General features: G+C 43.1%; 1 protein-coding gene across 2 annotated transcripts in view; it reads left to right on the top strand.

The window, feature by feature from the left end:
• The first annotated feature begins 1,662 nt into the window (after nucleotides 1-1,662).
• The window catches only part of LRRC8D (leucine rich repeat containing 8 VRAC subunit D), a 49,022-nt gene continuing 29,697 nt past the window's right edge, over nucleotides 1,663-20,987 (top strand). Inside the window, exons 1-2 of one of the 2 annotated variants that reach the window (XM_041421759.1) lie at nucleotides 1,663-1,892; nucleotides 13,316-13,455. The gene's annotated coding sequence lies outside the window, so the exon portion shown is untranslated. The remainder of the gene's footprint in view (nucleotides 1,893-13,315; nucleotides 13,456-20,987) is intronic. The other variant, XM_041421760.1, reaches the window with a different exon arrangement.

The raw sequence follows: 20,987 nt of genomic DNA on the forward strand, positions 1-20,987 counted from the left end.
AATTGAAACCCATTTGCGTTACCTTTAAATACATATCAAAACAAGTAAAAAAAAAAAAAAACCCAAACAAGCAACCCGGCATATGTTCTGTGGGAGGTGAGTCCTTCACACTTGTGTTTGCCCTGTCGGAAAGGGAATCTTAATTGGATCTGGATCTGCCCAGTTCCAGGTGTCTTCTCTCTCAGGTCCCCAGAGCCATTTGTTTGTTTTGCTGGTGTGCCTCAGCTTGGCAAAGTATCTTGATTGCTAAGTGAATGTGGATTCAGCCAGCTCTGACCAGCTCTGGCATCTGAAAAAAATCCTTTTTTCTTCCGCTTGAATTTCTCTGCCAGCTGCCTTCGAGTCAGGATTTCCCAGCCAGCAGCTCTTGTTATTATCTGTTTTCACTTGCCTTGATGTTTACCAGATTGGACTGCTTTTATCTCTATTAACCCTCCCTCACTGTGGAGCCCCAGTATTACACACCCTATGTGCCTTGGCCACTGGGTCAGAGCAGAAATAAGTAAACAGATAATAAAATCACCTTATTGAGAAAACAGTGAGGTCTAAAATATTGGCCAAAAATAACACAAGTGATGATGATCTCAGGGAAGAAAATAGCTAAAAGGCCAAATGAAGGTATTAAAAATCAAAGCTTAAAATAATTGACTCACTAGCTCATTAGACTAAATCTGAGCTCTGCTAAAATTCCCCACCAGATGAAAACTCTGGTATGAAAATAGTGCCGAACAGCTGAGAGCAGGACAAGCTGGCCTGATTTCTTCTGGTCTCAGAAGTGAATTGTTGCTAAGAAGTGCCTTCATTTGTAACCTTAGATACATCATACAGGCATTTAGACCAGAAGGTCTGATTAAAAATGCATCTAAAAATATAAAGGGGAAATTCTCAATCTTTAAAGGGCCATAAAGCTATTCTGAACAAGCGACAAAAATAACTTCCCATCTCCTCCAGTTCTTGAAAACACGGGGAAGAAATAAAATATGGAAGAGATAAGCTCGTTTTTTGTTTTTATTTTAAATTCCATTCTTTATCAAGACAAATATACTTTCTAAGGTAATAGATTACATGTAGTTAAAAAGACCCGCATGTCTGGTCACGTGTCGGCTCAGTGTTTAAGATGTCTTTAAGGATATCGGCGGCTTTTCAGTTTAAGGAGAAAAAATTTTTCTAGTGGATTTCGGGGTGAGGATCAGGGTCAGTTCGGCGTCTTCCTCCGTGTCCTGTGCTCAGCTTCTGGAGCCGCCGTGGAGGAATCCGTCCCTGGGATCCCAGCGGTGCCGCCCAAGCTAAAGCTGCCTTCGACTTTTTGGTTCCCTCAACGGCTCAAGACAGACAAATAAAATAACTTTCCTCCTTCCCCATGATAATAGTTTAATAATTAAGCCACGCAATGTGAACTTGTCGCTGCTTTACTTGGCTCACGCACTGCGTCCCCTTTACCTGCGCACCGAGAACAGCCCACGGGCTTTGCCGCCCGGCGCTGCGCTCCCGCCGCGCCCGCGGACACATCCCAGGGTCCCAGCACAGCACAACCCCGGGCGGTCCCGCCCCCGACCCCGGCCCGCGGTACCTGAGCGCGGCGGCTGCGCGGGGGGCGAGCGGGCGGGGCCGGCCCGGCCCGGCCCTCACATGCGCGGCGCCGCGGGAGCCATTGGCCGCCGCCCCGCCGGCCCCGCCGCCGCCGGCAGCCGGTGCTGTCCGCACGCCGAGCCATGCGGGTGCGCGCTGCAGGACGCTGCTAGGAGCCGAGCCCGCCCCGCCTCTGCCCGCCCGCCCGCATGGCAGCGCCGTGGGACTGACCGCCGCCGAGAAGCTCTGCGCCCCCGCCGCACGCACGGCTCGGCTCGGCCGGGCGGCTCTCGGGGTCCGCAGCCCGCAGAGCCGTCCCTGAGGTGAGGCGTGCGCGGGGCCGGCGGGAGGCGGCCGGGCAGGCGGCGGAGGGGCCGCGGGGAGGGGGCGACATCTTCACCGGCATCGCCGCCGCTCCCTACCCGCGCTTTCCCTCGCGCTTCTCTTTATCTTTTTCTGCGTGCAGACCGGCCTGGGCCGGTTCGCTGGTGCTGCTGCCAGCGCCGGTGTGCCTCAGCGGGACCCCGGGGGCGGCTGCGCTCGTCGCGCCGTTCTCCGCGGGATGCGCATCCGCGCAGGACGTGCCCGCATGAGCGGGGGGCCAGCGGCCAGAGCGGGGCTGGCAGTGCGGTGTGGCGCTGGGGAATGCGGCTGGAACTGCGAGCCCCTTCCGAGGCCAGTGGGGTTGGATCCGGCCCCACTGGGGGCCGCCAGCTGTGCGGCTTTTGTATGGGGTCAGCTGTGCGTCGTGTTGCAGCGCACGCAGATTACAGAGGCCCAAGCCAGTCAATAAAGCACATCTCCAGGGCAGAACCAGCCCTAGTCAGATAACCATCTCTGGTTTTTTTGAGGCGCGTCTCCTCCCTTCCCCCTGCTCCCCAGTACGTGGCAATACCGACTCCTGCTCCTTTAGGATCCCTGAGCTTGGCACAGCAGCTCCTGTATTGCAACCTGCATCCCCCCTCTCCCCGTCACAAGTGCTGCCACTGCTCTTAAACAAATACGAATTCAGGCGCAGAAGGCTTGTGACTTGCCCAGCATCCTTTAGGGGAGCTGGTCTGCGGTCACCGGGGGGATTCAGGCTCGGCGTTTACAGCACGCCTGCAGCCCTTGGCACTTTCTCCCCTGGATATTCCCAGAGTGTAAGAGCCATGAGATAGGTTACTCAGACTTGAAAATGGAGGACGGTAGTGGTGGTGGTGTTGTTTGGTGGATAAGTCTTAGCAGTACTTCCTGTAATGGTGGTGCTGAAAGTGTTTTACTTGACTTAGCTGCTGGTGCAGAGAGCACTTTGGGGTACTGGCTACTTGTAAGCTTTGCCAGTTACAGCTTAAAAAAAATCCCCAAACACTACAGGGAAATATTTGGTGTTTTTCAGCATTATGTCTGTCACCGTGATAGGAAAGGATAGTGTTTTCTGCCTGTAAAACTGAAGGTGGGGAGTGACAATGCCTGCTTGTTTGAGAGAGAAGGCTTTAGGATGGGAGAAATTTGCATGAACAGGGCTGAGATTTTAAACCCACAGCTCTGAGCTATCAGAAAAGCACTCTCGTGCCAGATGGGGTAGCTAAGTCCCTTTCTCTGTGTTGTTTTTTTTTTTTTTCTTTTCTTTTATTTCTGTCTTGTTTCTTGTTTTTCGTGGTGGTGTTTTGTTTTGTTTTTTCCCCCTCACCTCCTCCTGGAGACAAAGGAAACCATCTTTCTTCAAACTTAGGGTAAGGTTAGTGTTATGTTATTTGCTCTTGATTGCTGTCTTAAATTAATTCACCAAGCCTTACTTGGGGCCAGGATCCTATTCATTCTTTGTGCCTTACAAATGCCCTGTAAACCTTTTATTGTTAGTTGAAACTGATTTATGAGGTCCTGACCTAGGAATATGCTTCTGTGGCTATATATTTTTTTACACAATTTTCTCCTGTGTCTCTAGGCAGACATTGCCTTTATAGTAAACTCATTTGGTGCTTTGCCTGTGTCTTGCTTAGTGTCAAAAACATTTGTCTGTTTGCTCTGTTTTCTTGCACATAATAGCAGGGAATATTAAATAGATGCTGTTATTTGTAATTGTGATGACTTCAACACAAAGTATTAAAACTTTACAACAGCTGTGTGAGGTTATGCAGGGAAGGGAGCAGCGTTAAGCTGTTGTTTTTTTCTGTAAGATCCAGGTAGGCACAATAGATATCTCTACCAGTCTTGACATCCTTGAGGGAATGGTAATCTGTCCAGCGTGTTGAGGTCTGGAAAAGGAATTCTTACCAGCAAGAAGAAAGACTCTGCTGCAATCAGAGGAAGGTAATTATTAATAGGAGCCAACCTCTATAATAACAATGCAGAGAGAGTGAAAGCACCTGGGTGCTTGCCCTGGAAAGATTAACTAGTGAACGTTGTACTAACACATAGCTGTACACCTGAAATGTAGCTCTTGTATTCCAGTTCTTTCTTAGCCCTTTGTGCCGGTTGCCTCCTTCTCCTGTGTAGCAATACATAAGTGGTGGTACAGAGATACCACAGCTCTGCCTCCTGTTTATGGGCAGTTTTCTTGACTACATGCCTGGATAGGGAGGGAAAAAGCTAATTCTGTTTGTGCTGGACTTGCAGTTAAGTCCTGCCAGTGACAAAAGGATAAGAGAATAAAGGCTAGTGGAGAAAAGGTTATGTCCATCCCTGTGGTCAAAAGCACTTGCAGCTATGTGTCAGGGCTTGGTGCAATTTTATAAGAAGGGACTGTACTGAAATTTCCTGGGTTGCAATTGGTTCTTTTAAATTCTCTAAGTCTTCCCATTTCTTCTGTATATTGAGGTCCCATTCAAAGTCTGTTGAAGCCAGTGGCAGTAAGTGGATTTTTTATCAGGCCCTGTACACAGGCTGAGTTTCTTACCTGCTGTGTGTTCTTGCTGGCACCAGCACTGCGTCAGGTCCTGCTCGTGTGGCGTTCTGGAGGGCTGGCAGAGTGCTGACTCAGCACTCAGCCCAGACTCTCCCTTTGCTTTCTCCCGCACCTCTAAGAGCCAGAGGGGAATGTAGCTACAGGTACGTGGACATGGATCGCTGGGTTAGTGTCCTGAGCCTTAAAGCACTTCAACTTCATCTCTGTGGGGCTGCTGGAGGCTGTTCTGCTGAGCCTGAGTCACAAATGGGGGAACATCAGGGAACTCAGTAAACAAGTTTCTCAACTGGATGCCAAAAAAAAAAAAAGGAGTTCCAGTGTAAGTATTTTACGAAATAATGAACTCTGAAGGTTTTCATTTCCTTTCAAGAAAGTAGTCTATCTTCCAATTCACGAAGTTGCTGTAGATCCCTAAATATCATAAAACACAATTAGCAATTTTTGTTGTACTTAGATGTTACATATAATAGCACAGTAACATTAAGTGGAAAGAACAAAACCTGTTATTTCAGTTTCTGCTATTTAAATTCTCCCATTTCTTGCTAGCATTGAAATAGGGCTGCACAGTTCTCCTTTTGTAGGTTTTTTTTCTTTCTGTTTTATTTATTTATTTATTGTCACTTGGTGATGGGGAGATTATATCCTAACCAACCTAAAAAGAAAAAGCTGTTGCTGTGTTAAGAAAGATGGAGTTATTTTTCCCCAGAAACTTTACATTTAGATAAAGACTTGCCTGTGCTTTTGCATAACTGACATTTTAAACATGTTTTTTAAACAAGCAGTGAAAAGTCTGTGGACTTCACCATGCAAAGACTTGTGTTCATGACTAATTTTCCATGTGTGTATAGTTTCATGAGTCCACATGCATGAGGCTCTCTGGGGTCCCACTAGTGCTGCTTGATCTTGGAAGTGTTTATTCTTGGCTGTGGTGATGAGCTGCTGTGGGTCCGCACAGGGCTGAGATATGAAGAAAGGTGTTTGTGAAATGCAGTTTTCCAGCAGTTACTAGCATTATGTTTTGTGAAAGCAATTGTAGTTAGTGTTTCAAGGCTATCCTGTACTTCTAACCTTGAGAACACTTTGAGCTACATTTTTGAAGTTTGACTTGCTTGCTTGCGTTGGGGATGGGTTTGGCTCAAGATCTTTTGGTCGGAGCAAATTGAGTACAATTTTTTTTAACCATATAACAAAGAATAGGTACCAATTGCTTGCCAAACAATTTCTCCCCTCAGAGATTACAAACAAATTTAGGAAAGAACAAAGCCAGGATTTCTAGTGTTTAACTTCTTGAGAATCATCTTGGTTTTGGCATGTTAAAAAGAAAAGTGCGTCACAAGTCAAGTTGGCACCTAATACCGTCAGTAATGCTAATTTCCACATCATTAATTTTAACTGACACTGCTTCAATCTTTGTCTTACCACAAATTTATTTAATTAAAAGAACTGAAACTCTTTTCATTTATTTCTGTATTCTCTTCAGCTGTAGCAAGAACAGGTTCTTGTCCCCCTTCAGGAAATGGATAGGAAGAGAAGTTAAAAGACATTAATGTAGCAGCTGCCAGAATGTTGAGGGAGATATCCTTGGAAGGAGAAAACTTGTTTTCTTGAAATCAAGCCAGCAAAATGCCGCTTTTGCCCAACACTTGGAGGCAAGCAGTAGTATAGGAAGTGAGTATGGCTGCACCAAGAACTCGTTTGTTAGAACTGTTTTAAAAGAAATACCTTAGTTTTTCTTCTTCTCCTTCTTCAAGTATAAATCGGGATACAAAAACATATTGTTCATGTAGCCTCAAAACTAATTTTCCTTCTTTCCACTTGAGCTCTTTCCTCAGAAGTGATTTGTTCCGAGACTGAAGTAATTGCAACATTCAAGACTTGAGAAGCAATCGTGGTGTAAAATACAGCCACCCTTAGGGAGGAGGAAGGATTGTTGTTGCTCAGATGTTTTTTCTTCTTGGAGGTCCTTTTTTGTTGAAGGTAACTCTGATTAAGAAGAAGAAAGAAATAAGGCTGAAAACATGTGGCATCCAGCAGTGAGTTAGGATAGCATTTGTGTTTATTCATGGTCTTGCTTTTTGTATTGTGTGATCAGTAAAAGAAGAAGTAGTCTGATTCTTGTGATCTGCCTTGCTCCTTATTAGTGTTAAAAAAAAAAAAAAAACCAAAAACCCTCTTGTATATGGTCTTCTTGTCAAAAGTTAGGCGTCTCAGGTGTTCTGTCTTATGGTGGTCTACTTTGAAGAACAGAAAATTGCAGTGGAAGATTTCTCAGACCTGAGGGTTGGCCACTACAGATAAATACTGTTGTTACCTTTTCCTATCAGCTATCTATTCATACAGTTTGCTGTGCTTATAAATTTGGGGAAAAAATGCACAGTTCTCAAACTGGAGTTTCAAAAGCTCTCTATTCATTTGCTCAGGATTTTCCTGATTTGTATCTCCTGATGATTTCCCCTGCATGGTTAGACCGTGGATAAGGTGAATTAAAGTGTCTGTTACTGTTTTAGATGTCTTACCTGTGGCACTCACATGGAGCTGGTAAATATGATGAGACCATCTGCTGGAGACAGTGATGCTCAAGATGAGCCCCCTCCCTGCATTCATTATGTAAAGATACACAGAGAAAGGAAAAGCCCCATACATGGAGATTCTTTATTAGTCCTGATGAAGCAGTGAGGCAGGCTCCTGCCTGTCCTCATGCAACCTAATGGCTACAAAGTCACAGCCAAGATACAGGTTTGTCTTTTTTTCCTCTCTTGAACTTCATTCTTTGCAAGTCGTCATTGAGATAGTTTCTTTATAAAAGGTATTCCTGATTGCCCTTGGGTCCTACAGAAGGCAGGGCTGCCACACCTATAATGTTTTCAAGTCTGGCCAATTGCACAGATACCAACATGCCTGTTAAAAACAGGGATTTTTTTTTTTTTTTTTTTGTATGGAAAAAATTTTGAAGCACTTTGCTCTTGCTGCAGTGATTTCCCAACCTGAGATTACAGCTTTAAGGACAGAACAAGTGCACGGGATGTGTATATGAATATGATGTCTGAATATTTACCTGTTCTTCATCCGTTGCAGGAAAGGAAGCTTACATGCTTTCAGCTGGTGTGAGAAGTTATATAAAAAAATGCAGATGCCTGCAATTACCCCAGTGTAGGCTTGCTGAATCTGTGTGTGCCAGGGATGGATATATTTTGATGTGTGCACATAAAAAGTTGATTTTTTTCATGTTATGTCAGTAAAATGTATGGTTTGTTGTCTGTCTCAAATAAACTGGTTAAATAACCAAGCTTATACAACACGGATTTGTTAATCATTGAAAATAACCTTTTGGTTCAAGAGCTTCCTCTGTGAGAATTAATATTTTATACAGAAGTGTTATGTAATAGACATTTTGTTGCCTTTGCAGTCCTGCACAGAGGAACATGGTGTTAAGCTGATGTAGTTTGGATTGTTCTGTATAAATTTGTCCACTAAACCAATGCAAATATCAGTGAATAAGGGGAGAAAAAAAAAGTCCATATTGCATATTTGTAACTGGTGGTTTGTGTACAGACCATGGAAAGGGAAGATAAGAATTGCTTTGGTCTGATAGTCTCTGCATTAAAACTTGAGGGAGCAGTGTTAGAGGTAGTGCACTGGCTTGCTTTGTTTGCAGGCACCACTGTGGTTACACACGCTTTCCACATGCATTAGCAATTGCCTTCATCAGGGATGCACGGAGCAGCCAGGCTTCACGCTTAATCTGACTGGTGTTTCAAAATACAAACTGAGGAGTCCACATGCAGGGTTCCTCTCAATGGCTGCCATACAGAAACTTTTATGTGCTTATTTCTGACTAATTAAATTAAGAAACAAAGCCTAACCTACCTAGTTTAGCAGAGGAACTGACAAAAGGGAAGTGAAACTTCTCATGCACTTGAGTTTTTTAAAGTAATATTTGATGCTTTATAACCCATATTAAATTTCTTCACAGTTTTGCCTTGTTGGCCTTGATAGTAGAGAGGAAGGAAAAACTGGTTTAATGGTTTTGCTCCTCTCCTTTTCTGTCCTTCTGACAACAAATGTATTGGCTCTGGAAACAAGGAAGTGGAGGAATGCAGATACATAAAGGCTTGTTGGTGCTGCAGAAATCGTGAGTTTAACCAGTGTTGGTGTCCCGATGAAAAGTGGGTAGAAAAGTGCCTAATAGAAGAAAAGTGTTCTTAGAAAAAGAAGTTGACTGAGAGAAACAAAATTGTGCTAATAATCATTCAGAAAGGTGAAATATTATGCATTGGTTTGGACAAGAATATTTTTTCCAGTGTTTAAAACTTGTATTTATGCCATGTTTATTTTTAGTGGAAGTTAATTTAGTATGTACTTTGAAAGGTGAATTTAAGTGTCTTTATTAGCATTGGTCAGTTTAACCCAAACAGATTTTAAAGAAAGAAACCACTGAGGCTTGAGTTACAGGAGAAAAAAGATAGTAACGCCTGAAAATAAAAATAGGAGAAACATGCAGAAATACAAAAGAAAATACTAATATTGAGGCAAAGAAAAGGAGATAACGAAACTGTGGAGAGAAGTGTGAGTAAATATAACATAAAATTATAAAGCATGAGGTTATATATGCTGTTCAGCAAGTGGAAAGTGTATGAATTCTGTTTGTTTGAGGGCGCTTCATTCCAGAAACAAGGCTTTTATACTCACAGTGAAATGGCCAAGTTTTCCCTGTTTGGAGTTAACTTGAAAGCAAAGTATTTGAAAAAATTCATTGCATGCAATGTAATGGGTGCCTGAAGCTTAGAGGTTCAATTAGTACAAGCCTGGTTTTGCCTAATGGTTTGCACGTGCCTCATTTGTATTTTAAGGTTGTAGTCTGTCCGTGTGCGCGGTGGCCCAGGGCAGCCTGGAAGCAGCCAGCGTGCAGCTGGCCAGCATGGAGCAGAGCGCCCCTTCTCTGCTGTTTCTGCTCTGCGTGAGGAGAGGATGGTGGCCTCCGCACTCTCATAGCTGCTGATTTCTGTCACCTCATTCGTGTTAAGACTTCTTCAGTGTCTGATTATTTACCTGTTTGCAGTTGTAAAATCTTAGCTGTGGTTTGCTGTCTGCTACAGAGTGCAATACCAGAGCTACAGCAGCAGCAGCCGTCCCCTCTGGCAGTGCCTGTGGTCAGACAATGAGTTAGCTCGTTGTAGCAGTGAGGAGGTTTGCCTGCTTGACCAGCAAGGTTTGATTTGTTGATGTCTCTGCTCTGTTCCTGCTGTCTGCAGCAGGAGAGGAAGTGGGGAGGAGTTTGAACACAGCCTCTGGCTCATGGCTGGGGGAAGAGGACGTGGCCACCAAGAGAAGGGAGGAATTACAGGGAGCTCCCAAATTAAACTGGGTGTTGGGTGTCATGTGAAAAGCCAGGCCTGGAATGGACAATGAACTCTGCAGGGAGTGGCAGTGGGGTCCTGTAGGCTCCCATGTAGCAGGAGCAGTGCCTAAGGTGCTTTCCAAGGGGAGTGTGGTTTTCAGACCAGCTGGAGCAAATTTGAGCTTGCACTGCTGTTGAAAGGGGAAGTCCTGCCTTCCAGCCCACCCTCTGCTTTGGGCAAGATGCCTTTCCCAGGCACATACCATGGAGAGAGCAGGAATGTTAAGTAGCAGGGTGGCCACAAATCAGCTTCAGCTAATTGCCAAACTTATTCAGAGATAACAACAAAATCTGGTATTTATCTGGTTAGGTTACATGCTGCTTTTGACAGTATTTCTGCAGGAGGTATCTGTGTTGGGGGTTTCTCTTCTCTCTTGATGGCATGACACTTTTCCTGTGTGCTGGTTTGCTGTTTTTCTTATGCAGCAGCAAGGGAGGAAGATGGCATTTTAACTGAGATTGTCAAATGTCTGCTGTTGTCTGGGTATTTTGAGGTATATGTAGAACTAAGAATTATTCAGCTGTGCTGAAATTAAACCTCTAATGACTGGAACTGCTTACTTACTTAATTAGCTGGGGTTTTGGGATTTTTTTTTTCCAAAATACCTACCTCTTCCCCAGAATACTGTGACTTCCCTCCGTTTCTTTACAGAATTCATAATGATTTGTTCTAAGTAAATTGTTCTATGTTTTTTTCAGTCTGTTAACAATGATCATTTCCCTGTTAAAAGCATCAGAAGTATTGTTTTCCTTAATAGAAAAGATGTTTGATCAAGTGACTGTACAAATGGAGGCAGCCACTGTATATAGGACGTGGCATTTGGAGGTTGCATGTGTTATGCCTGAAGTGCCAAGTGCTTGGCTGTGATTCAGATGAAGTTGGCACTGGCTAATGCCAACACCCCAATGTAAATGTGGTGTCTTTCCCTATGCTGTAGGGCCCTGAAAGTATTGAAGTGAATGAGTGCCAGAGGGGATGAGGTTAAAAGAGGAGTGGTGCATGTGCTCCTTATTTAATCTCCTTCATAGCCACAGTCCCACATACTGACTATACCAGTGGATTTGTATTCTTGTATCAAAGCAGATGTTTCTGTAAGAAAGATGTTGCTTTGTTTTAATAAATTGAGGTTGTCACTTCAAAAGTGGAAGAGGGAGGTGAAGGAAGTAGCATAAAGTGAGAATTTGACAAATGGGATTTGGAACAAAATCCATGAGAATTTTTGTGGTAAGAACTGCAGGGAAGAATCCTTCACTGGTCTTGGCATTGCCCAAACATCTGCTTATGCACTGCTATGATTTATATAAGATTTTCTGCTTTCTTTCTTCTTTTAGATTGGTTTTTGGTTTGTTTTATATTTTCTGTTTGTTTTAAACCAAAATTTTTGTAAGTGTTTTGTCATTTGTTATCCTTTACATTTCTTCAGGTATGATCCAATCCATGTGCTCAGTCCGTTCTGGGAAGGGGAGGGTGGTGGTGGTGGACCTCAGCAGTATTTCAGACTGTGATTCAGCTCTTGAAGACAAGCTTTCCTGTGCTTCCCATGTCTTACCAAGCAAGTGTGGTGGTGGTGCTGTTCAGCCTCTCCTGGCCCCTTTCCCTAAATGCTGATACACTCTCAAAAAGCAGTCCTCCTACTTTGAAGGTGGGAGCTGCCTTTGCCTGCTGTTTTTGGAAATGGTTTGTTGGCTTTGGGAGCGCTGCTGAGGAGGGATTGGAGGGCATGGTGAGCTCTCTTCAGGCCCTTCTTACATGGCTCCCTGACCTCGTGAAAAACAAGGGTTACTGAAACAGCCAAGGTGAATGGCCCCGTGGCTGTGAGCATTTTCTGTTGGACCTCAAGTACGATCCAAAGGTCTGTTCTGAAGCCTGCTTGCTCTAGACCCTTGGAAAGTATCTAGTCACAGGTTTTTTCCTCCATTTATTTAAAAACGTAGAGTCTCTGAAAACTCCAGTTCTGCATAAAAGGATTTGCTTCTCCTGAGACCACTTGACTACCCCAAGCCCTTTCGAGAAGAAAAGTCTATGAGGCATATTTTATTTGAGGATTTGACAGTGTTTTCTCCATCTCCTTATCCTGAGTCTCTACTGCTAAGAAGAAACCCAGAACAGCAGGTTCCTGCTGACCTTTAAAATTATCTCAGTGGAAAGCCTGACACAGGGCTTGTTCCTGTGTGCTTCTGAGTGCTAGTGGGTGCCACCCCTGAAAAACCCTCAGAAAAAAATTAGATGGAGATTTGGGGGTGGAGGGCATGTTTGCATTTTTTTTCTGCAGTGGTTTGGGAGCAGCTCAGGTGGGTGAGTGCGCTGCTCTCGGTGCTGGGTGCTGACCCTTAGGGCAGAACAGCTCTGCTGCAGGCACTGCGGGGCTGGGGGCTGAAGCAGGGGATGCAGCTGCTTGTCCCTGCCTGTGGAGCATCCTCTGCTCTGGAGGGCTGCCCCTGTACCGTGTGCCTGGGTCTTGCTACCCTTGCAGTGAGCACCTGCTGCACTGGTGTCGCGCCCTGGCACAGTGTGCTGTGGTTGGCAGTGCTAGGAATGCCCTGGGCACACAGCAGTGCTGCTTGGGGTGCAGCAAGGGCAGCGAGGCAGTGGCAGCCAGCCGGCTGCTCACAGAGAGTCTTGTACAATCCTGCCTGTTGCTAAGGGACTCCTTTTGCATATGGAACAACACTGGTTTATATAGCAGCTTTCCCTGTGTTTGTTGATTGGAGGCAATTACTGTAAAATACTTGATTTATAACAAGGCATACTTAATAAGCAGCAAACTAAAATAAATATTCATGAATTACCTGTTGGAGTCTAGCTGTTCTTTTTGCTGAGTTGTTGCTTTCCATCTGTGTGCTCTGCACAGCTCTGGAACCTCTGGGCCTCTGGAGATGAAGGCAGCCATGCTGGGTCTTAGCTGGTGGAAGTTTTGGGCTGAAGAAGGAGGGGGACAGTGCAACTTTTTCTCTAGTTTGTTCATCCCAGAGGATAGAGGTGTTTTCCTGAGATTTTTCCAAGCACCTCATTTGACTCAAAGGGGTCTGCTTGCCTGGCATAGGGCTGTAATGCAGTAGTTGAAGTGTCATCAAAGTGTTTGTGTGGAACACGTGCACTGTGCAGCTACCGCATCACTGGGGTCTGGTCTGGCTTTTGTGGTGGTGTAGGGAGGTGATGATGTAGAAATAGCAGTGCTCTTGTTTAAGTTAGGATGAGCCAATATGTTTAAGAAAATATGTGGGAAATGACAAATTGCTCATTTGGGATCTATGCTCTTCGAGAATAGGACAACTCATTTAGAGTAGTTCCAAAGTTATTAAAACAAGGATGTGCTCGGTCTTCCCTAGAGATGAAGCACAGTCAGCAATACGATGAGTAATCTTTGTCTTCTGTGTTACAGAGTGGCATTCCTCTGACCCCTGCTACCATGACCACTTTATTTGGCCAGTTTGATTCACAGGCGTTTATTTTTATATAGGAGGAGTCTGTGGCGCTTGTCAAAATGAGAAAGTGATCATCACAGTGTGGCTTGGTATTCCTGCCGCTGGAGCCTTCAGGAGCCAGCGCTCAGCCCTGCTGAAGCCAGAGGAGGAGGGCGGAGAAGCACAGCCTGATCAGGTACTGAGCCAGTCATGGGAAGGGTTGTTTGGTGCAGAGTTATGGATGATGGTTAGTTGTTAAAAGTTACATTCTCTGGAAGGGCTTGTTAGCATGTGTGGCTCAGTGGAGGCCCGGTAAGGACAGCCACATCCGTGGGTGTGTGTTATGTGTCTGAGCTCTCTGACGGAGCTGAGGTGAGCATAAACAAATGCAGCACGTTTCCTGGGGTGTTTGATTTGCACATCTGTGTGCAGTACTGCTCAGTACGTGTTTGCAAATACCATTTTCAGGCTTCATGTAAGTTGTGAAGAATGGGCTAGGAATACTCTTAACAAATGTTTGAATGTTGAAGAGCACTTTGATGTCTTGAGGAAAGATTTTTCCTCAGCTTTATTCTTTGTTGTAGTAGGGAGACTTCAGTGCTAGCTTTTGATGAGCAGTATGTCATGTAGGAACTGTGGAGCACTGAGAGGTAGCATGCTGATGGGTTTTAAGGCAAAACCAACTCTCAGTTTTCTTGTTATGTTTTTATTTGCTGAGATGACTGTAACCATTCCTGGAAACTGGTATTTATTCTTGCATTCACATCTTTCAGAATGTCATACTTGAGAAGGTTTAGTTAGGTTCATCTTGTATGTAGACAGATGAGATTTTGATTTATTGTATTGAATTTGGGGTTTTTGTCTTACATAACTGTACCTTCCAGTTTATGTGGAACTCCTGCTCTAAGGACCATGTTGAAAATATTTTGCATATTTTTATGTACCATTAGAGATCCTTTATGAACAGGGCCAGTACTTATGTGGGTTTGTACAATGCTTGGGATGGCAGTGGCATGCAGTTCACTGTTAGAGGGAGCATTCTATGAAGAGACACAATGTTTTTTCACCTCAAGTGATGCTTTCTCTCCAGAAATACTAGCCTCTTTAGCTTAGACTGTCTGAATTTATTAGTCACATTTTTGTTATTTTTTTATTTATTGACCCAGATGGAATCAGTGAAGGTAATTTAAAATCTGTTAAGAAAATTATTCCTAATGTTCTAGAGGTGGTTTTCAGCTCTGATTATATCTTTCCTGATGGGTTAAAAGATTTTCTTTAAAAGGACTCTTTTTCTATCATCCATTGTGAATACTTCACTTTTTTTCTTGGAAAATAAAAATCGGCATTTATTTGATTGAACAACCAGTTTCCTGCTTCCCAAGGAAGAGACAGTGGCTCATTTGCCTGCAAACATCCCTCCTGTAGAGAGTCTTTGTTGGGGAGTTAGAGGAAAGCTAGCAGTTCCTAGTGAAATAGCTGTGTAGCAGGATGAAGGGGGATTATTGAAGCATTACTAGGAAATTCATGGCTGTGTGGAAGACCTTATGTACTCCACAGACGAGCTGACCTAAATTCTGCAGCCAGGCCTTACTGGTTTCTGTGTTGATGTGATGTGGCAGGCTGGATAACCTGCAGCAGATCTGGGGTTTAAAAAAAAAAAAAAAAGCAGAGGGAGTACAGAGAAGATTTATGTTTGAGTGGAAACACAGACAGACAAGTCTTTAAAAGTGTCCTGAATCGGTCTTAAATTTTTTTGTTGTTTTCTAGCCCACACTTCTCTATTCTTAGAATTGAGTATTTTTCACATAGCCAGGATGGGTCTGTATTATAAGGATGCTCATTAGGAAAAGTAGAGATGTTGTTTACTCCTGGATGGGGAATATGTGGATGGTTTTGCTCATAAGAGGCTTGGCGTTCTGAGATAGGTTTTAGCAAAGAACAAGTGCTGAGTATCTTATCAGTAGTTGAAACAGTTAACACAACTGACACTTGAACTCTTCAGGAAAATAGGATTAGTATCCACTTGACATAAATGGAATGGCTTATGCCTGAGTTTCTAGGCGATGTTTGTTTCTCAAGATTATACATTACACAAAACATGACACGAAAATCCAAATAGAAAACAAAATGCCAAGTCTGTCACAGTCAAGTTGGTCAGTCTGACCTGCATGCAGTGTTTTTGTGCTGTTACTTCTTGTAGTAGTGTTGTGACTTTGCAGTTCAGTTTCTGCTGGCACAAATGTGGTGTGAGGGCAGTTACTGCTTCCTGCCTTCTTCTGTACACATAAGCTGGACTGATGCAATGCTCTTCTTTGCTTTCACCCTTCCTGCCTGCTCACTTTGGTTACCTGGTCTCACTGCTTCCTTCTCAGGTTCCTCTACTGGTATGGGAGGAATTTTTTTTTTTTGCTTATACCATGTCCATATGAAAGGAACGGTTTATGCAGGCAGAAAAATTTTGCAATCACTAGAAGGGCTTTTGTGGTAAGATTTTTACTGGCATAGTTGGGAAGCGAGAAAAAAAATATTGGCTGATACAGTTCAATGAAAAAATTGTTAAAGTATGGCTAGGGGCTTTGCTGTGCAAGTGTTCTGGTCTGGTTACTGTGATGGAGTGAGCGTGTGTGTGTATTTATAAAACATTTCTGTCTGGAAACCTCTTTTTGTGTCAGCATAAGCTTTAAGTCTTGAATTGTTTTAGAGGAATTTCTGCAACTGCAGCATCCTGAAGTGCCAGGGGAAAGAAATAGTGATATTCTGAAACATTGCAGGCTTATTTTAGATCACATTTCACTTGATGTGCTTTTGATTTGTTTTAAGAACAACTTGTCTGTATAAGCTATTTGTTTACTATATGCACATAATAAGCAGCAATGCTGACCTTCGACTGGAAACCAGAATGACTGCTGGTCCTCACTGCCAGGAGCAGGTATGGTGAGGGGATTGGAGAGCGAGGGCTGTTTGCTCTGTGTGTCTTTCAATACCAGAAGCAGTAATTAGAAGCTTATTAACTGACAAATAAATTAAATTGATTGGAATTCCCTCCAAAATGGTAAATGTTATTGCCAAGGCTACCTCAAGGCAGAAGCAATGTTTTCCTTAGTACAGATACAGATGTCATTTTGAGTAATTCTTTGCAATGAAAAGAACTTCTGTGTATCTCGCTCCAATGTTACAATTTCCATGTTGGTTTATCTTTTCTTTCTTCCTGTCCTTCCAGCAAAATTTTCAATGTTATCGTTAGAGACAGAAACTGAAAAATAACTGGAAAATAGCTGGAGAATAGCCCCACTTTAGTGGTTTTTTCACTGTTTTTGCTCTCGTGTTTCTTTGCCTAGACAGGAGACTTGTCCATTGCTATCAGGAGACTGATAGCAAAAGCCAGTCCTCACAGTGATGGACTGGAGCACTAAACCTGTGTAGTGAGGTGCAGCATCAAACAGTAAAGTCTGTGTGTCCTTGCCCATACCCGATTTGGTTTCAGGAGAGACAAAACACTTCCAGCAATTGAGAAACCACAGGAGAGATTGGACTGGGGAAAAGCTGGTCTTTTCAACACCTTTGCAGGTTTTCCTTGTCTAGATGAGCCCAAGACAACTCGTGGTGCTGTATTTGCACAAGATGGTAAAGAGGACATGCCATAAGATGTTGGTGGCATTATTGCCTTGCACCTCAGATAGTAAAGATGGGGGAAGAGAGAGAGATTTGCAAGGGGAAAAATGAACAAACAGCTCTTTGTTGCTCAATTATTTTAGTGCTTCTGTGGTTTAGCTGTTATATTGTGTTACTCTGTCCACAGCTTTTTATGGGCCTCTTTTAGAAAAATTTTAAATTTACATAAATAATATGTTTCTCTAGTTCTATTTATTATTCCAAGTGCTAGAATATGCTTGCAATTATAACATTCCACTGCCTTTGGTGATGGGATGTATAAAATCTGGCCTTTCTTGCTGAGCAATGAGCTCTCAAACTTTCTGCTTATCTGACTGCATTTCATGAAGTAGGTTTTTCTCAGTGTATTACTGGAAACATGGAAAAGTCTTCTATGCATAATTATAATTGTTTTGATCAATAAAGCATCAGTCTCTTTTCCATTCCATTAACTCTTACATTCTGCAGGAGCTGGGCAAAAAAAGTGATTTTTTTTTATCTGCTCATAAATTGTATCTCCTACTTTCTACTACTACTAAGGTAAATGTTTTTCCAGGAAGAGTGCAAAACAATTTTCATGAGCAGTTCAAGTAATTATTTAAGGAATATAATGATTGTTAACATTACTGATATTTGAAACATTGGGAGAAAAACAATTCCATGAAAATAATTTTTTGAGAAAGGAAAACACCATACAGCCCCTTCCCCCTGGCCCCACCATGTGCTGTTCTGAAGTTCTGTGGTAGTTAAGGGGAGCACTGCCCAGGTTTGGGTTTGGTTTGTTTTTTCCAGTCTTTACTATGGAGGAAGCATTGTAGTTTAAGGCTTTAGAGGCAGAGCTCAAATGCCACTCCACTATTTCCCCCAGAACTCCACCAGATTGTTGCTTGTACCAGAGCTGCACTCTGGTGTCCAGCTGTCTGGTTTGCAGCTGCATCTGGCAGTCCCACATGCTTTGCCTTTTTGGCGGGTCGTGTGTTTTGGTGACTTGCTGCCTGCCGTGACACCAGGCTGAGATGCTGGTAGTGCTGCCAAAAGCTGGGAGCAGCAGACATCCATGTGCCATGGGGGTGAGATGGGGAGGACTGGAAGTAGGGGTGCTGCATGCATTTTTCTTTAGATGCAAGAAGCGGTGGGCTGTGATAGAACCAGACACCCACTTCTGAAGTCACCACCTTTTGGCTGAAGGCTGGTGGCCGTTTTGTCCTAAGTCTCTGTGCTCTCTAGAGTCCTGGGCAGTCACTGATTGGTGGTGACTTGCAGTCAAGTTCACAGTAATACCAGTTTTTCCTTTTCAGCTTGGGGAATGGGATGGGGAGCTGCAGGTAACCTGTGCACGATCTGGGTGAGTATTTGTGAAGACAGATGTGGGTGGTGACGGAGCTGGGAGGTATCAGAAGGGAGAACACGGAACGTAAAGCACAGCTAATTTTGCGGGAGTGTATTGGCCCACTCTTCTGGATTGGGCTCTCCTGGTATGTGTATTTAAACTGAGACAATCTGAAATTACTGGCTGTCAACTTGTTAAAATAATCAGGTTGCCAAGAGCTCTATCATTTTGTTAAGCTTCATTTCAGATTTATTGAATATTTTTTCACCTTTAATGGAACTAATCCAGGGGATGCAAATGTGAGGTTTAGCACACTAGTTCCACTCCCTGCAGTTCATTTGAATTTTCTTTTCATTTGCTTTTGCACCCCTGCCCTGTCTCAACCAGGGTTCAGTCTGAAGGCAGCAACTAAGAAACTATTCCCTTCACTGAGAGGGTATGTCTAAGTTGTAGGAGATGGGAAAATGAGAATTGGAGCTCTCATCCATAAACATTAAACAAAGCTTATTTCAACAGCCTCTTCTGTCTTTGTTAGAATAGTTGGAAGTATGCCAACCTAAAAAGCCCCAAACCTGCTTTGATTTAACTTTCAGCTCGGTCTTTGTGTCATATCCTAACGAGGGGCAAAGCTACTTCTATTTTCCTTGTGTGTTGGATAGCACTTTGATACAGTGGTGGGGGAACTTGGGTGGGTTTTTTGCAGTGCTATTGAGTTTCTTTTCCTTGTGAGGGTTGTTCAAATAGCTGTGCTACTGGGAAGACAAACACTTAAAATTGAAAAATATGATGAGGCAAGGGCTGTCAAGTACTATGCATCAATTTTGTACTTTGCATGCTGAGGTCCTGACCTACTTGAGGTCTCTAGGTACTTTTGCAGTGTAAGTGTTTAGCAATGATAAACTGCAGTGTCTGGCAGAGGGATTTGGTGTGCAAGGACACCTGAAAAAACAACCTTTAATCCTTTCCCTGAAATGAGCTGATTTCCAGGTTTCTGTTTTTTCAGAGAGGTTGGACAGGGTGCTTCCATTCAGTGTGTGCTGGCATGATATTCAGTGGTCAGCACCTTGTTTTAATAGCTGTCAACAAAATAATATTGATAGAGCTGACTTACCGGACTTTTTTTCTCTGCATGTGTGCCACGTTAATTCTTTGAATGTATTTTTTTTTCTCATAAGTAATCAATATACCAGGAAAAGCCCTGTTCACCAATAACATCTGAAAACAGTAAAAAGAGCAGAAGACCAGAAAGCCCCCAGATATTCCTAAACAGCAACAAAAAAATTAGCTGTGATGTGGCCAAGGGCACTTGCTAAGAGAGAGAGAGATTATGAGAGCCCACCATTTATCCTGGATTTTTGAATGAGGGAAAATGTAATTGTGTTCTCTAAATTAAGTGCAGTAGTTGTGTTATGTGTTGTTCCTTATGGTATTAAATGGCTTGTTAATAGTTTCATAGCTTATCACAAAAGGCCTTGGTGTTTATTTCTGGTTTTCTAGATAGTCTGATTACAGATGATGGAACTAGACAAGCTAAAGGGTCATGGCATTTTAGAACATGGTTCTCTAAATGAATATCTCAAGGGCTTCTTAGAGTTAGAGGTGTCCCCAAGATAAGCTGTTACTGATCTGAGGACACAGATAAGAGTGTTTCTTGCTTATTAAATGCCCCGAACGTGAGTAGATGTGTGTACGATTAAAAGGTTTTGTGATCAGCGTTGGCTGAAAATGTTTTCTGAAGTTTGTGTGGGTTAAACAGTGTTACTGATGTTTCTTGACACCTTTTCTGCAATGTCATCTACCCCACTAACAGCATATTTAGGGGATGGGCTTGTTTCCATTCTGCACAATCAGAGTGCGCATAAGGAATGTGCATCTTGTTTTCGTAGCAGTCATAGACCAGTCCTCAGGAGCTGACTCACTGCTATTTTGTAAGCAGGGTTTGCCTTCCTTTTATGCGGTTCTGCATTTTTCCATTTCACAGCCCATGGTAATTTAGCTCTTAAGTGCGCTGGTGTTAAAAAGCCTGCTTCCTGGGGCAGCTCTTATGTCTATGGATGTGATGTGTACTTCGCCTAATATGATACTAACAAAAGTAATTTTTGATTATTTCACTTTTTTCTATTGGGTCTTAATCACGTTATGTTACAAAGGCACTTCCCCTGCAGCTAGCATGCATGATCATTAACAAACAAGTATTAATGATTTGGGGGGAATTGTATTTGGTCTGTTAGTTATTGTTACACGGTCACACTTGTAGGGGCTTGTTTTCAAATTTTTCTGCACAATGCTTTACTTTCTTGAGTTTCAGATTAATTGCCTTGTTCTGCTTGCATTTAACTGAGTTTTGCTATTGGGATGTTGTGGTAGGGTGGGACTGGTAAAAATGGGCCACTGGAAAGATATAGAAGGGATGCCATGGCTCCCTATAATTTGAGCATTCAAGTTAGATTTTCTAGCGTGTAGCATGCCTTGAATAACACTGGATTCTATTAATGACTTCCAAAATCACTTAAACTCACACCTTAGTAACATTTTATTCATGGCAAGTCAGGTATTTTCTTGTGACTTTTTATTATTTGTTTTACTTGGCTCAGTTATTTTTTTCCATCTGGCATCTTTGGAGGAAGTAAACTGCCAGAAATCTTCAGTGCTGTCATGATTTTTATTTTGTAATGAAAAGCTTTTCTGAAAATATCTGTGCAACAACGTGTAAATCAAACTTTTCCCAAAGTACTGCTACCTTTGTA

Source organism: Onychostruthus taczanowskii, unplaced genomic scaffold (assembly GCF_017590055.1).
Source record: "Onychostruthus taczanowskii isolate IOZ18803 unplaced genomic scaffold, ASM1759005v1 scaffold7, whole genome shotgun sequence".
In the NCBI taxonomy this organism is placed as follows: domain Eukaryota; kingdom Metazoa; phylum Chordata; class Aves; order Passeriformes; family Passeridae; genus Onychostruthus; species Onychostruthus taczanowskii.